Source organism: Bacillus rossius, chromosome 1, assembly GCF_032445375.1.
Source record: "Bacillus rossius redtenbacheri isolate Brsri chromosome 1, Brsri_v3, whole genome shotgun sequence".
Taxonomy (NCBI): Eukaryota; Metazoa; Arthropoda; class Insecta; order Phasmatodea; family Bacillidae; genus Bacillus; species Bacillus rossius.
The window spans coordinates 94,216,528-94,231,884 of NC_086330.1; the positions used below are offsets into that span (position 1 = coordinate 94,216,528).

Here is a 15,357-nt window from a genome sequence, read left to right on the forward strand (position 1 = left end):
AAAAAAATAAAGTTTTCTGTTAAATACCTTAAAAACAACACTTTGGACACCCTAAGAGGGTCTTGTGCAACGGATACGTTGTAAATCCTTCCAAATTTATTTTTTATTTATTAAGGACACCTGTAGGAACACCCCTATATACCATTTGTATCACTTCCAGCGGCAAAAAGTGATGTAAAAAATTAATGTTTGTGATAATTTCGTTAAAAACCACACTTTGGAGGCCCTAGGAGGCCCTGGAGAGTCTCGTACGGGGCTTACCTCTGGAAATTAATATGTTTTTGTTAGAAGGATCATAGAGGAAAGGTCCTATGTACCTGCCGTGGTGTTACGTGTAGGCCAAAGTTTCGAAAAAAAATAAAGTTTTCTGTTAAATACCTTAAAAACAACACTTTGGACACCCTAAGAGGGTCTTGTGCAACGGATACGTTGTAAATCCTTCCAAATTTATTTTTTATTTATTAAGGACACCTGTAGGAACACCCCTATATACCATTTGTATCACTTCCAGCGGCATAAAGTTATGTAAAAAATTAATGTTTGTGATAATTTCGTTAAAAACTACACTTTGGAGGCCCTAGGAGGCCCTGGAGAGTCTCGTACGGGGCTTACCTCTGGAAATTAATATGTTTTTGTTAGAAGGATCATAGAGGAAAGGTCCTATGTACCTGCCGTGGTGTTACGTGTAGGCCAAAGTTTCGAAAAAAAATAATGTTTTCTGTTAAATACCTTAAAAACAACACTTTGGACACCCTAAGAGGGTCTTGTGCAACGGATACGTTGTAAATCCTTCCAAATTTATTTATTATTTATTAAGGACACTTGTAGGAACACCCCTATATACCATTTGTATCACTTCCAGCGGCAAAAAGTGATGTAAAAAATTAATGTTTGTGATAATTTCGTTAAAAACCACACTTTGGAGGCCCTAGGAGGCCCTGGAGAGTCTCGTACGGGGCTTACCTCTGGAAATTAATATGTTTTTGTTAGAAGGATCATAGAGGAAAGGTCCTATGTACCTGCCGTGGCGTTACGTGTAGGCCAAAGTTTCGAAAAAAAATAAAGTTTTCTGTTAAATACCTTAAAAACAACACTTTGGACACCCTAAGAGGGTCTTGTGCAACGGATACGTTGTAAATCCTTCCAAATTTATTTTTTATTTATTAAGGACACCTGTAGGAACACCCCTATATACCATTTGTATCACTTCCAGCGGCAAAAAGTGATGTAAAAAATTAATGTTTGTGATAATTTCGTTAAAAACCACACTTTGGAGGCCCTAGGAGGCCCTGGAGAGTCTCGTACGGGGCTTACCTCTGGAAATTAATATGTTTTTGTTAGAAGGATCATAGAGGAAAGGTCCTATGTACCTGCCGTGGTGTTACGTGTAGGCCAAAGTTTCGAAAAAAAATAAAGTTTTCTGTTAAATACCTTAAAAACAACACTTTGGACACCCTAAGAGGGTCTTGTGCAACGGATACGTTGTAAATCCTTCCAAATTTATTTTTTATTTATTAAGGATACCTGTAGGAACACCCCTATATGCCACGTCTGTCACTTCCAGCGGCATAAAGTTATGTAAAAAATTAATGTTTGTGATAATTTCGTTAAAAACCACACTTTGGAGGCCCTAGGAGGCCCTGGAGAGTCTCGTACGGGGCTTACCTCTGGAAATTAATATGTTTTTGTTAGAAGGATCATAGAGGAAAGGTCCTATGTACCTGCCGTGGTGTTACGTGTAGGCCAAAGTTTCGAAAAAAAATAAAGTTTTCTGTTAAATACCTTAAAAACAACACTTTGGACACCCTAAGAGGGTCTTGTGCAACGGATACGTTGTAAATCCTTCCAAATTTATTTTTTATTTATTAAGGACACCTGTAGGAACACCCCTATATACCATTTGTATCACTTCCAGCGGCAAAAAGTGATGTAAAAAATTAATGTTTGTGATAATTTCGTTAAAAACCACACTTTGGAGGCCCTAGGAGGCCCTGGAGAGTCTCGTACGGGGCTTACCTCTGGAAATTAATATGTTTTTGTTAGAAGGATCATAGAGGAAAGGTCCTATGTACCTGCCGTGGTGTTACGTGTAGGCCAAAGTTTCGAAAAAAAATAAAGTTTTCTGTTAAATACCTTAAAAACAACACTTTGGACACCCTAAGAGGGTCTTGTGCAACGGATACGTTGTAAATCCTTCCAAATTTATTTTTTATTTATTAAGGACACCTGTAGGAACACCCCTATATACCATTTGTATCACTTCCAGCGGCATAAAGTTATGTAAAAAATTAATGTTTGTGATAATTTCGTTAAAAACTACACTTTGGAGGCCCTAGGAGGCCCTGGAGAGTCTCGTACGGGGCTTACCTCTGGAAATTAATATGTTTTTGTTAGAAGGATCATAGAGGAAAGGTCCTATGTACCTGCCGTGGTGTTACGTGTAGGCCAAAGTTTCGAAAAAAAATAATGTTTTCTGTTAAATACCTTAAAAACAACACTTTGGACACCCTAAGAGGGTCTTGTGCAACGGATACGTTGTAAATCCTTCCAAATTTATTTTTTATTTATTAAGGACACTTGTAGGAACACCCCTATATACCATTTGTATCACTTCCAGCGGCAAAAAGTGATGTAAAAAATTAATGTTTGTGATAATTTCGTTAAAAACCACACTTTGGAGGCCCTAGGAGGCCCTGGAGAGTCTCGTACGGGGCTTACCTCTGGAAATTAATATGTTTTTGTTAGAAGGATCATAGAGGAAAGGTCCTATGTACCTGCCGTGGCGTTACGTGTAGGCCAAAGTTTCGAAAAAAAATAAAGTTTTCTGTTAAATACCTTAAAAACAACACTTTGGACACCCTAAGAGGGTCTTGTGCAACGGATTCGTTGTAAATCCTTCCAAATTTATTTTTTATTTATTAAGGACACCTGTAGGAACACCCCTATATACCATTTGTATCACTTCCAGCGGCAAAAAGTGATGTAAAAAATTAATGTTTGTGATAATTTCGTTAAAAACCACACTTTGGAGGCCCTAGGAGGCCCTGGAGAGTCTCGTACGGGGCTTACCTCTGGAAATTAATATGTTTTTGTTAGAAGGATCATAGAGGAAAGGTCCTATGTACCTGCCGTGGTGTTACGTGTAGGCCAAAGTTTCGAAAAAAAATAAAGTTTTCTGTTAAATACCTTAAAAACAACACTTTGGACACCCTAAGAGGGTCTTGTGCAACGGATACGTTGTAAATCCTTCCAAATTTATTTTTTATTTATTAAGGATACCTGTAGGAACACCCCTATATGCCACGTCTGTCACTTCCAGCGGCATAAAGTTATGTAAAAAATTAATGTTTGTGATAATTTCGTTAAAAACCACACTTTGGAGGCCCTAGGAGGCCCTGGAGAGTCTCGTACGGGGCTTACCTCTGGAAATTAATATGTTTTTGTTAGAAGGATCATAGAGGAAAGGTCCTATGTACCTGCCGTGGTGTTACGTGTAGGCCAAAGTTTCGAAAAAAAATAAAGTTTTCTGTTAAATACCTTAAAAACAACACTTTGGACACCCTAAGAGGGTCTTGTGCAACGGATACGTTGTAAATCCTTCCAAATTTATTTTTTATTTATTAAGGACACCTGTAGGAACACCCCTATATACCATTTGTATCACTTCCAGCGGCATAAAGTTATGTAAAAAATTAATGTTTGTGATAATTTCGTTAAAAACCACACTTTGGAGGCCCTAGGAGGCCCTGGAGAGTCTCGTACGGGGCTTACCTCTGGAAATTAATATGTTTTTGTTAGAAGGATCATAGAGGAAAGGTCCTATGTACCTGCCGTGGTGTTACGTGTAGGCCAAAGTTTCGAAAAAAAATAAAGTTTTCTGTTAAATACCTTAAAAACAACACTTTGGACACCCTAAGAGGGTCTTGTGCAACGGATACGTTGTAAATCCTTCCAAATTTATTTTTTATTTATTAAGGACACCTGTAGGAACACCCCTTTATACCATTTGTATCACTTCCAGCGGCAAAAAGTGATGTAAAAAATTAATGTTTGTGATAATTTCGTTAAAAACCACACTTTGGAGGCCCTAGGAGGCCCTGGAGAGTCTCGTACGGGGCTTACCTCTGGAAATTAATATGTTTTTGTTAGAAGGATCATAGAGGAAAGGTCCTATGTACCTGCCGTGGCGTTACGTGTAGGCCAAAGTTTCGAAAAAAAATAAAGTTTTCTGTTAAATACCTTAAAAACAACACTTTGGACACCCTAAGAGGGTCTTGTGCAACGGATACGTTGTAAATCCTTCCAAATTTATTTTTTATTTATTAAGGACACCTGTAGGAACACCCCTATATACCATTTGTATCACTTCCAGCGGCAAAAAGTGATGTAAAAAATTAATGTTTGTGATAATTTCGTTAAAAACCACACTTTGGAGGCCCTAGGAGGCCCTGGAGAGTCTCGTACGGGGCTTACCTCTGGAAATTAATATGTTTTTGTTAGAAGGATCATAGAGGAAAGGTCCTATGTACCTGCCGTGGTGTTACGTGTAGGCCAAAGTTTCGAAAAAAAATAAAGTTTTCTGTTAAATACCTTAAAAACAACACTTTGGACACCCTAAGAGGGTCTTGTGCAACGGATACGTTGTAAATCCTTCCAAATTTATTTTTTATTTATTAAGGACACCTGTAGGAACACCCCTATATACCATTTGTATCACTTCCAGCGGCATAAAGTTATGTAAAAAATTAATGTTTGTGATAATTTCGTTAAAAACTACACTTTGGAGGCCCTAGGAGGCCCTGGAGAGTCTCGTACGGGGCTTACCTCTGGAAATTAATATGTTTTTGTTAGAAGGATCATAGAGGAAAGGTCCTATGTACCTTCCGTGGTGTTACGTGTAGGCCAAAGTTTCGAAAAAAAATAAAGTTTTCTGTTAAATACCTTAAAAACAACACTTTGGACACCCTAAGAGGGTCTTGTGCAACGGATACGTTGTAAATCCTTCCAAATTTATTTTTTATTTATTAAGGACACTTGTAGGAACACCCCTATATACCATTTGTATCACTTCCAGCGGCAAAAAGGGATGTAAAAAATTAATGTTTGTGATAATTTCGTTAAAAACCACACTTTGGAGGCCCTAGGAGGCCCTGGAGAGTCTCGTACGGGGCTTACCTCTGGAAATTAATATGTTTTTGTTAGAAGGATCATAGAGGAAATGTCCTATGTACCTGCCGTGGCGTTACGTGTAGGCCAAAGTTTCGAAAAAAAATAAAGTTTTCTGTTAAATACCTTAAAAACAACACTTTGGACACCCTAAGAGGGTCTTGTGCAACGGATACGTTGTAAATCCTTCCAAATTTATTTTTTATTTATTAAGGACACCTGTAGGAACACCCCTATATACCATTTGTATCACTTCCAGCGGCAAAAAGTGATGTAAAAAATTAATGTTTGTGATAATTTCGTTAAAAACCACACTTTGGAGGCCCTAGGAGGCCCTGGAGAGTCTCGTACGGGGCTTACCTCTGGAAATTAATATGTTTTTGTTAGAAGGATCATAGAGGAAAGGTCCTATGTACCTGCCGTGGTGTTACGTGTAGGCCAAAGTTTCGAAAAAAAATAAAGTTTTCTGTTAAATACCTTAAAAACAACACTTTGGACACCCTAAGAGGGTCTTGTGCAACGGATACGTTGTAAATCCTTCCAAATTTATTTTTTATTTATTAAGGACACTTGTAGGAACACCCCTATATACCATTTGTATCACTTCCAGCGGCAAAAAGTAATGTAAAAAATTAATGTTTGTGATAATTTCGTTAAAAACCACACTTTGGAGGCCCTAGGAGGCCCTGGAGAGTCTCGTACGGGGCTTACCTCTGGAAATTAATATGTTTTTGTTAGAAGGATCATAGAGGAAAGGTCCTATGTACCTGCCGTGGCGTTACGTGTAGGCCAAAGTTTCGAAAAAAAATAAAGTTTTCTGTTAAATACCTTAAAAACAACACTTTGGACACCCTAAGAGGGTCTTGTGCAACGGATACGTTGTAAATCCTTCCAAATTTATTTTTTATTTATTAAGGACACCTGTAGGAACACCCCTATATACCATTTGTATCACTTCCAGCGGCAAAAAGTGATGTAAAAAATTAATGTTTGTGATAATTTCGTTAAAAACCACACTTTGGAGGCCCTAGGAGGCCCTGGAGAGTCTCGTACGGGGCTTACCTCTGGAAATTAATATGTTTTTGTTAGAAGGATCATAGAGGAAAGGTCCTATGTACCTGCCGTGGTGTTACGTGTAGGCCAAAGTTTCGAAAAAAAATAAAGTTTTCTGTTAAATACCTTAAAAACAACACTTTGGACACCCTAAGAGGGTCTTGTGCAACGGATACGTTGTAAATCCTTCCAAATTTATTTTTTATTTATTAAGGACACCTGTAGGAACACCCCTATATATTATTTTGGTCTGTATATATCTTGGAGGATTTTGGGTCACCTTCATTTGTGAAATACGCAATATAAAACAACACTTTGGTGGCTTTCAGAGTACTTGGGACAACCTGTATGTTGGTTTACACAGTAAATTTAATTTTTATTTATAGTAAACAGATGTATTTATGTTATCTTGTAACTGCTTCAACGTTATGACTGCTCATTCTCTTGGAAAACAATTAAAACTTGGATGGTAATTGCCGTATTTGCGTGGAATGACTTAGGCTGTTGTTGTTCCAAGCTCTCAGTTCCGGGCGGCCGGATAGAGCCGCAGGATAGAGCGAACTTCAGCCCAGTCTTTTTAGGCTGTGTGTAGTCGCACGTTGAGGACAAGCACACAATACATTAATACCTAGGTACTGTTCTAAATGTCAATGAGTCTCAAATTCTGCTCAAACTTGCTACTTATATACTTTAATTAGTCTAAATGTTTTGTATGAATTTTATTTTTTGGTCGAGAGGGAGGTGTGGGTAAAAATTTTGTATTGCGTATCCAAGTCTATCCCTTGATACTAATGGCATTATCCTGTGGTAATGATTCTTGCTGTTTTAACATTAATTAAAACAGCAAGCATCATGTGCCACCGGATAAATCATACATGATCATGCCAACAGTATCAAGGGATAAACTTGGATACGTATACGGAACAATTACCGAGGTGAGGGTTGCGATAAAATGAAGTGTCTTTTAAATTTTTATGTTGAAATTAAGGTTTTTTTTCCGTAACAATTGCTATACACCTGTCTTCAAGAAGTGAAGATACGAGAATGATTTGTACTTTCACCTAATCCATAAAGAATTGATGCCATTGGTAACAGCTTCATTTCAGTTTTTGTGGGAAAATTGTACAACTTAGGCAGTTAAATTTGCCAGAAATACACATTGCCTGTGTTAATGATTAAAAAATACTTCTGCACGTTTTTTTATGCATTAGTTTTGTTTGCGATTTGTAATGCAATTCGGTAGGTACCTACGAAAATCCTAACCTTAACTTCAATCAACGTGATTCTACTAGAACAGAAATTGTTTCTTGGACATTAAAAAATGCAGCAATTTAATATAATCCAAAAATATGTTACATGTTATGCATTTTAACAAATGTTATGATACGTAAACAAAACATTTTTAACCGAAATGAGGTTAAGGCAAACACTGTCCCGAAGGTAAGAAATTTACTTATTGTTTTAAAAATATTGCTCTCCTAAATCATTTTATGTTACGTTTACCGATATTTAGTTAAATGATTTGCTTATAAGGAAAAAAAAATTAAAATCCATATTTTTATAAATATTAATGCATGCACGAAAAAAGTCACAAGCTCGCCAACATTCAGTTGAAGCTACAAATTTCCCTACTATTCAAATTAGTGTTTTAAGCATATTAACTGCAAATTGTACTTTCTACGAACAATGTTGTATTTAAATTAAAATTTACTTATAATTTGAAACGTAAGTCTTACTCCAGAAGGTATTTTATCTCGGTTTTAAGCCATTGCAACTTCATTTTAATGTTTGTCAAGTTTGCATTTTTGTATAGCAACTAGAGCATTTCTGAATAAAAAAAACGTAGAACTGCAATAGCATTGAGTGTCCACTCTGTACTAGTACTTTATTTACTCTATGCAATACGGCATTTGTAACAGCAAGAGAAGTAGCAGAAGAAGTTGGCATCAATAGCGTGTTTAAGAACAGCAGAAGACGGCGTAAAAAGAAAATCTTCTTCTATGAAAGAGAAGATGAAGCTCTCGACCTTCCATCTGAAGATAATTTCAAAATAAACTATTTTCGGGTGGTAGTAGATGCAATACGAATGAGCTGTCAGCCAAGATTTGCAGCTTTGAAGACATATAAAAGCAAATTTGGCTTTTTGTATCAAATCAAGGGCCTACAGAACATGAGTGATGAAGATCTGATGAATAATTGTCGAGAGCTACAAATTTCATTGAGCGCCGGAGATAAAAGTGATATTGACACTGTGGAACTCTATGAGGAATTAAAAATGTTGGCCCGTGTCTACGATGGAGAACAAGACGATACCGGAGTCAAAATTATGCATTTGGACAGCAACAGCAACAGACGCACACATACATTGCGGCCATGACAGTTTTCGCGTTTCAAAAACATTTACCCAAACATTAAATAGACAAAATGTAAGCCAAAATACAACTACGAAGTCATAAAGGCAAAACGTAAGGCTAGTTAATAATATTAAAAAAAAGTGAATTTTTATACGTAATGTTAAAATTATTTAAAAGTCAAATATGATATATATTTCAAAAAATGGTATTATATTATAACAACTCCAGGACTCATACCAAGTATTGGCCGAATATCAGCCATGTACCAAATGAAAGCTGTAACATTTCTTAACAGATAATAGTTTTCAGAATTCTTGTCTGGGCCGACACTTTTAATGCCGACGGACAGCAACAGGATCGCGCGCCCAGTTTTCCTTGCAGGCAATAGATTTACCCGCCCATTACAGGCCCTGAAAAAAAACATTTTATTTCTCCATTTAAAACTGAAATATATAAATCTAACTACAAAGTCCTAAACCCAAGATATGACGCTTTGTATTTAACAAAAAAATAGTATTTATTAATAGTATTCTTAAAATTATTTAAATTCAAAAAAAGTACATATTTCAAAAACTTGCATTATATTAAAACGACTCCAGGAATCATACTAAGTATTGGCCGAACATCAGCCATGTACCAAATGAAAGCTGTAACATTTCTTAACAAAATATACTTTTCAGAAGTTTTGTCTGGGCCGACACTTTTAATGCCGACGGACAGCAACAAGATCTCGCGCCCTGTTTTACTTGCAGGCAATAGCTTCACCCGCCCATTAAAAGACCTGAAAAAAACATTTTATTTCTCAGTTTAAAACTGAAATATAAAAATCCAACTACAAGGTCCTAAACGCAAGATATGACGCTTTGTATTTAACAAAAAAAATAGTATTTATTAATAGTATTCTTTAAATTATTTAAATACAAAAAAAGTACATATTTCAAAAACTTGCATTATATTAAAACGACTCCAGGACTCATACCAAGTATTGGCCGAACATCAGCCATGTACCAAATGAAAGCTGTAACATTTCTTAACAAAATATACTTTTCAGAATTTTTGTCTGGGCCGACACTTTCAATGCCGACGGACAGCAACAAGATCTCGCGCCCTGTTTTACTTGCAGACAATAGCTTCACCCGCCCATTACAGGACCTGAAAAAACCATTTTATTTCTCAGTTTAAAACTGAAATATAAAAATCCAAATACAAGGTCCTAAACGCAAGATATGACGCTTTGTATTTAACAAAAAAATAGTATTTATTAATAGTATTCTTTAAATTATTTAAATACAAAAAAAGTACATATTTCAAAAACTTGCATTATATTAAAACGACTCCAGGACTCATACCAAGTATTGGCCGAACATCAGCCATGTACCAAATGAAAGCTGTAACATTTCTTAACAAAATATACTTTTCAGAATTTTTGTCTGGGCCGACACTTTCAATGCCGACGGACAGCAACAAGATCTCGCGCCCTGTTTTACTTGCAGGCAATAGCTTCACCCGCCCATTACAGGACCTGAAAAAACCATTTTATTTCTCAGTTTAAAACTGAAATATAAAAATCCAAATACAAGGTCCTAAACGCAAGATATGACGCTTTGTATTAAACTAAAAAAAGAATATTTATTAATAGTATTCTAAAAATTATATAAGGTCAAAAAAGGTACATATTTAAAAAACTTGCATTTTATAAAAACGACTCCAGGACTCATACCAAGTATTGGCCGAACATAAGCCATGTAACAAATGAAAGCTGTAAAATTTCTTAACAAAATATACTAATCATAATTTTTGTCTGGGCCGACACTTTTAATGCCGACGGACAGCAACAAGATCGCGCGCCTAGTTTTCCTTGTAGGCAATAGATTTACCCGCCCATTACAGGCCCTGAAAAAACCATTTTATTTCTTCGATTAAAACTGAAATATAAAAATCCGACTACAAAACCCTAAACGCAAGATATGACGCTTTGTATTTAACTAAATAAATATTATTTATTAATAGTATTCTTTAAATTAAATAAGGTCAAAAAATATACATATTTCAAAAACGTGCATTATATTAAAACGACTCCAGGACTCATACCAAGTATTGGCCGAACATCAGCCATGTACCAAATGAAAGCTGTAACATTTCTTAACAAAATATACTTTTCAGAATTTTTGTCTGGGCCGACACTTTCAATGCCGACGGACAGCAACAAGATCTCGCGCCCTGTTTTACTTGCAGACAATAGCTTCACCCGCCCATTACAGGACCTGAAAAAACCATTTTATTTCTCAGTTTAAAACTGAAATATAAAAATCCAAATACAAGGTCCTAAACGCAAGATATGACGCTTTATATTTAACAAAAAATAGTATTTATTAATAGTATTCTTTAAATTATTTAAATACAAAAAAAGTACATATTTCAAAAACTTGCATTATATTAAAACGACTCCAGGACTCATACCAAGTATTGGCCGAACATCAGCCATGTACCAAATGAAAGCTGTAACATTTCTTAACAAAATATACTTTTCAGAATTTTTGTCTGGGCCGACACTTTCAATGCCGACGGACAGCAACAAGATCTCGCGCCCTGTTTTACTTGCAGGCAATAGCTTCACCCGCCCATTACAGGACCTGAAAAAACCATTTTATTTCTCAGTTTAAAACTGAAATATAAAAATCCAAATACAAGGTCCTAAACGCAAGATATGACGCTTTGTAATTAACTAAAAAAATAGTATTTATTAATAGTATTCCTTAAATTATATAAGGTCAAGAAGGTACATATTTCAAAAACTTGCATTTTATAAAAACGACTCCAGGACTCATACCAAGTATTGGCCGAATATCAGCCATGTACCAAATGAAAGCTATAACATTTCTTAACAAAATATACTAATCATAATTTTTGTCTGGGCCGACACTTTTAATGCCGACGGACAGCAACAAGATCGCGCGCCCTGTTTTCCTTGCAGGCAATAGCTTCACCCGGCTATTACAGGACATAATAAAACCATTTTATTTCTCCGTTTAAAACTGAAATATAAAAATCCAAATTCAAGGTCCTAAACGCAAGATATGACGCTTTGTATTTAACTAAAAAAATAGTATTTACTAATAGTATTCTTTAAATTATTTAAATTCAAAAAAAGTACATATTTCAAAAACTTGCATTATATTAAAACGACTCCAGTACTCATACCAAGTATTGGCCGAACATCAGCCATATACCAAATGAAAGCTGTCACCTTACTAAACAAAATATACTGTTCAGAATTTTTGTCTGGGCCGACACTTTTAATGCCGACGGACAGCAACAAGATCGCGCGCCCTGTTTTCCTTGCAGGCAATAGCTTCACCCGGCCATTACAGGACCTAACAAAACCATTTTTTTTCTCCGTTTAAAACTGGAATATAAAGATCCAACTACAAGGCCCTAAACGCAAGATATGACGCTTTGTATTTAACTAAAAAAATAGTATTTATTAATAGTATTCTTTAAATTATTTAATTTCAAAAAAAGTACATATTTCAAAAACTTGCATTATATTAAAACGACTCCAGGAATCATACTAAGTATTGGCCGAACATCAGCCATGTACCAAATGAAAGCTGTAACATTTCTTAACAAAATATACTTTTCAGAATTTTTGTCTGGGCCGACACTTTTAATGCCGACGGACAGCAACAAGATCTCGCGCCCTGTTTTACTTGCAGGCAATAGCTTCACCCGCCCATTAAAGGACCTGAAAAAACCATTTTATTTCTCAGTTTAAAACTGAAATATAAAAATCCAACTACAAGGTCCTAAACGCAAGATATGATGCTTTGTAATTAACTAAAAAAATTGTATTTATTAATAGTATTCCTTAAATTATATAAGGTCAAGAAGGTACATATTTCAAAATCTTGCATTTTATAAAAACGACTCCAGGACTCATACCAAGTATTGGCCGAATATCGGCCATGTACCAAATGAAAGCTGTAACATTTCTTAACAAAATATACTAATCATAATTTTTGTCTGGGCCGACACTTTTAATGCCGACGGACAGCAACAAGATCGCGCGCCCAGTTTTCTTTGCAGGCAATAGATTTACCCGCCCATTACAGGCCCTGAAAAAACCATTTTATTTCTCCGTTTAAAACTGAAATATAAAAATACAACTACAAGGTCCTAAACGCAAGACATGACGCTTTGTATTAAACTAAAAAAAGAATATTTATTAATAGTATTCTAAAAATTATATAAGGTCAAAAAAGGTACATATTTAAAAAACTTGCATTTTATAAAAACGACTCCAGGACTCATACCAAGTATTGGCCGAACATAAGCCATGTAACAAATGAAAGCTGTAAAATTTCTTAACAAAATATACTAATCATAATTTTTGTCTGGGCCGACACTTTTAATGCCGACGGACAGCAACAAGATCGCGCGACTAGTTTTCCTTGTAGGCAATAGATTTACCCGCCCATTACAGGCCCTGAAAAAACCATTTTATTTCTTCGATTAAAACTGAAATATAAAAATCCGACTACAAAACCCTAAACGCAAGATATGACGCTTTGTATTTAACTAAATAAATATTATTTATTAATAGTATTCTTTAAATTAAATAAGGTCAAAAAATATACATATTTCAAAAACGTGCATTATATTAAAACGACTCCAGGACTCATACCAAGTATTGGCCGAATACCAGCCATGTACCAAATGAAAGCTGTAACGTTTCTTAACAAAATATACTTTTCAGAATTTTTGTCTGGGCCGACACTTTTAATGCCGACGGACAGCAACAAGATCGCGCGCCCTGTTTTCCTTGCAGGCAATAGCTTCACCCGCCCATTACAGGACCTGAAAAAACCATTTTATTTCTCAGTTTAAAACTGAAATATACAAATCCAAATACAAGGTCCTAAACGCAAGATATGACGCTTTGTAATTAACTAAAAAAATTGTATTTATTTATAGTATTCCTTAAATTATATAAGGTCAAGAAGGTACATATTTCAAAAACTTGCATTTTATAAAAACGACTCCAGGACTCATACCAAGTATTGGCCGAATATCAGCCATGTACCAAATGAAAGCTATAACATTTCTTAACAAAATATACTAATCATAATTTTTGTCTGGGCCGACACTTTTAATGCCGACGGACAGCAACAAGATCGCGCGCCCTGTTTTCCTTGCAGGCAATAGCTTCACCCGGCCATTACAGGACCTAAAAAAACCATTTTATTTCTCCGTTTAAAACTGAAATATAAAAATCCAACTTCAAGGTCCTAAACGCAAGATATGACGCTTTGTATTTAACTAAAAAAATAGTATTTATTAATAGTATTCTTTAAATTATTTAAATTAAAAAAAAGTACATATTTCAAAAACTTGCATTATATTAAAACGACTCCAGTACTCATACCAAGTATTGGCCGAAAATCAGCCATATACCAAATGAATGCTGTCACCTTACTTAACAAAATATACTGTTCAGAATTTTTGTCTGGGCCGACACTTTTAATGCCGACGGACAGCAACAAGATCTTGCGCCCTGTTTTACTTGCAGGCAATAGCTTCACCCGCCCATTACAGGACCTGAAAAAACCATTTTATTTCTCAGTTTAAAACTGAAATATAAAAATCCAAACACAAGGTCCTAAACGCAAGATATGACGCTTTGTATTTAACAAAAAAATAGTACTTATTAATAGTATTCTTTAAATTATTTAAATACAAAAAAAGTACATATTTCAAAAACTTGCATTATATTAAAACGACTCCAGGACTCATACCAAGTATTGGCCGAACATCAGCCATGTACCAAATGAAAGCTGTAACGTTTCTTAACAAAATATACTTTTCAGAATTTTTGTCTGGGCCGACACTTTCAATGCCGACGGACAGCAACAAGATCTCGCGCCCTGTTTTACTTGCAGGCAATAGCTTCACCCGCCCATTACAGGACCTGAAAAAACCATTTTATTTCTCAGTTTAAAACTGAAATATAAAAATCCAAATACAAGGTCCTAAACGCAAGATATGACGCTTTGTAATTAACTAAAAAAATAGTATTTATTAATAGTATTCCTTAAATTATATAAGGTCAAGAAGGTACATATTTCAAAAACTTGCATTTCATAAAAACGACTCCAGGACTCATACCAAGTATTGGCCGAACATAAGCCATGTAACAAATGAAAGCTGTAAAATTTCTTAACAAAATATACTAATCATAATTTTTGTCTGGGCCGACACTTTTAATGCCGACGGACAGCAACAAGATCGCGCGCCTAGTTTTCCTTGTAGGCAATAGATTTACCCGCCCATTACAGGCCCTGAAAAAACCATTTTATTTCTTCGATTAAAACTGAAATATAAAAATCCGACTACAAAACCCTAAACGCAAGATATGACGCTTTGTATTTAACTAAATAAATATTATTTATTAATAGTATTCTTTAAATTAAATAAGGTCAAAAAATATACATATTTCAAAAACGTGCATTATATTAAAACGACTCCAGGACTCATACCAAGTATTGGCCGAATACCAGCCATGTACCAAATGAAAGCTGTAACGTTTCTTAACTAAATATACTTTTCAGAATTTTTGTCTGGGCCGACACTTTTAATGCCGACGGACAGCAACAAGATCGCGTGCCCTGTTTTTCTTGCAGGCAATAGCTTTACCCGCCCATTACAGGACCTGAAAAAAACCATTTTATTTCTCCGTTTAAAACTGAAATATAAAATTCCAACTACAAGGTCCTAAACGCAAGAT

General features: G+C 35.4%; 1 protein-coding gene across 1 annotated transcript in view; it reads left to right on the forward strand.

Annotated features, from left to right (window-relative positions):
• LOC134540228 (uncharacterized) overlaps positions 1 to 15,357 on the forward strand; it is an 83,185-nt gene that overhangs the window by 27,182 nt on the left and 40,646 nt on the right. The window lies entirely within an intron of this gene.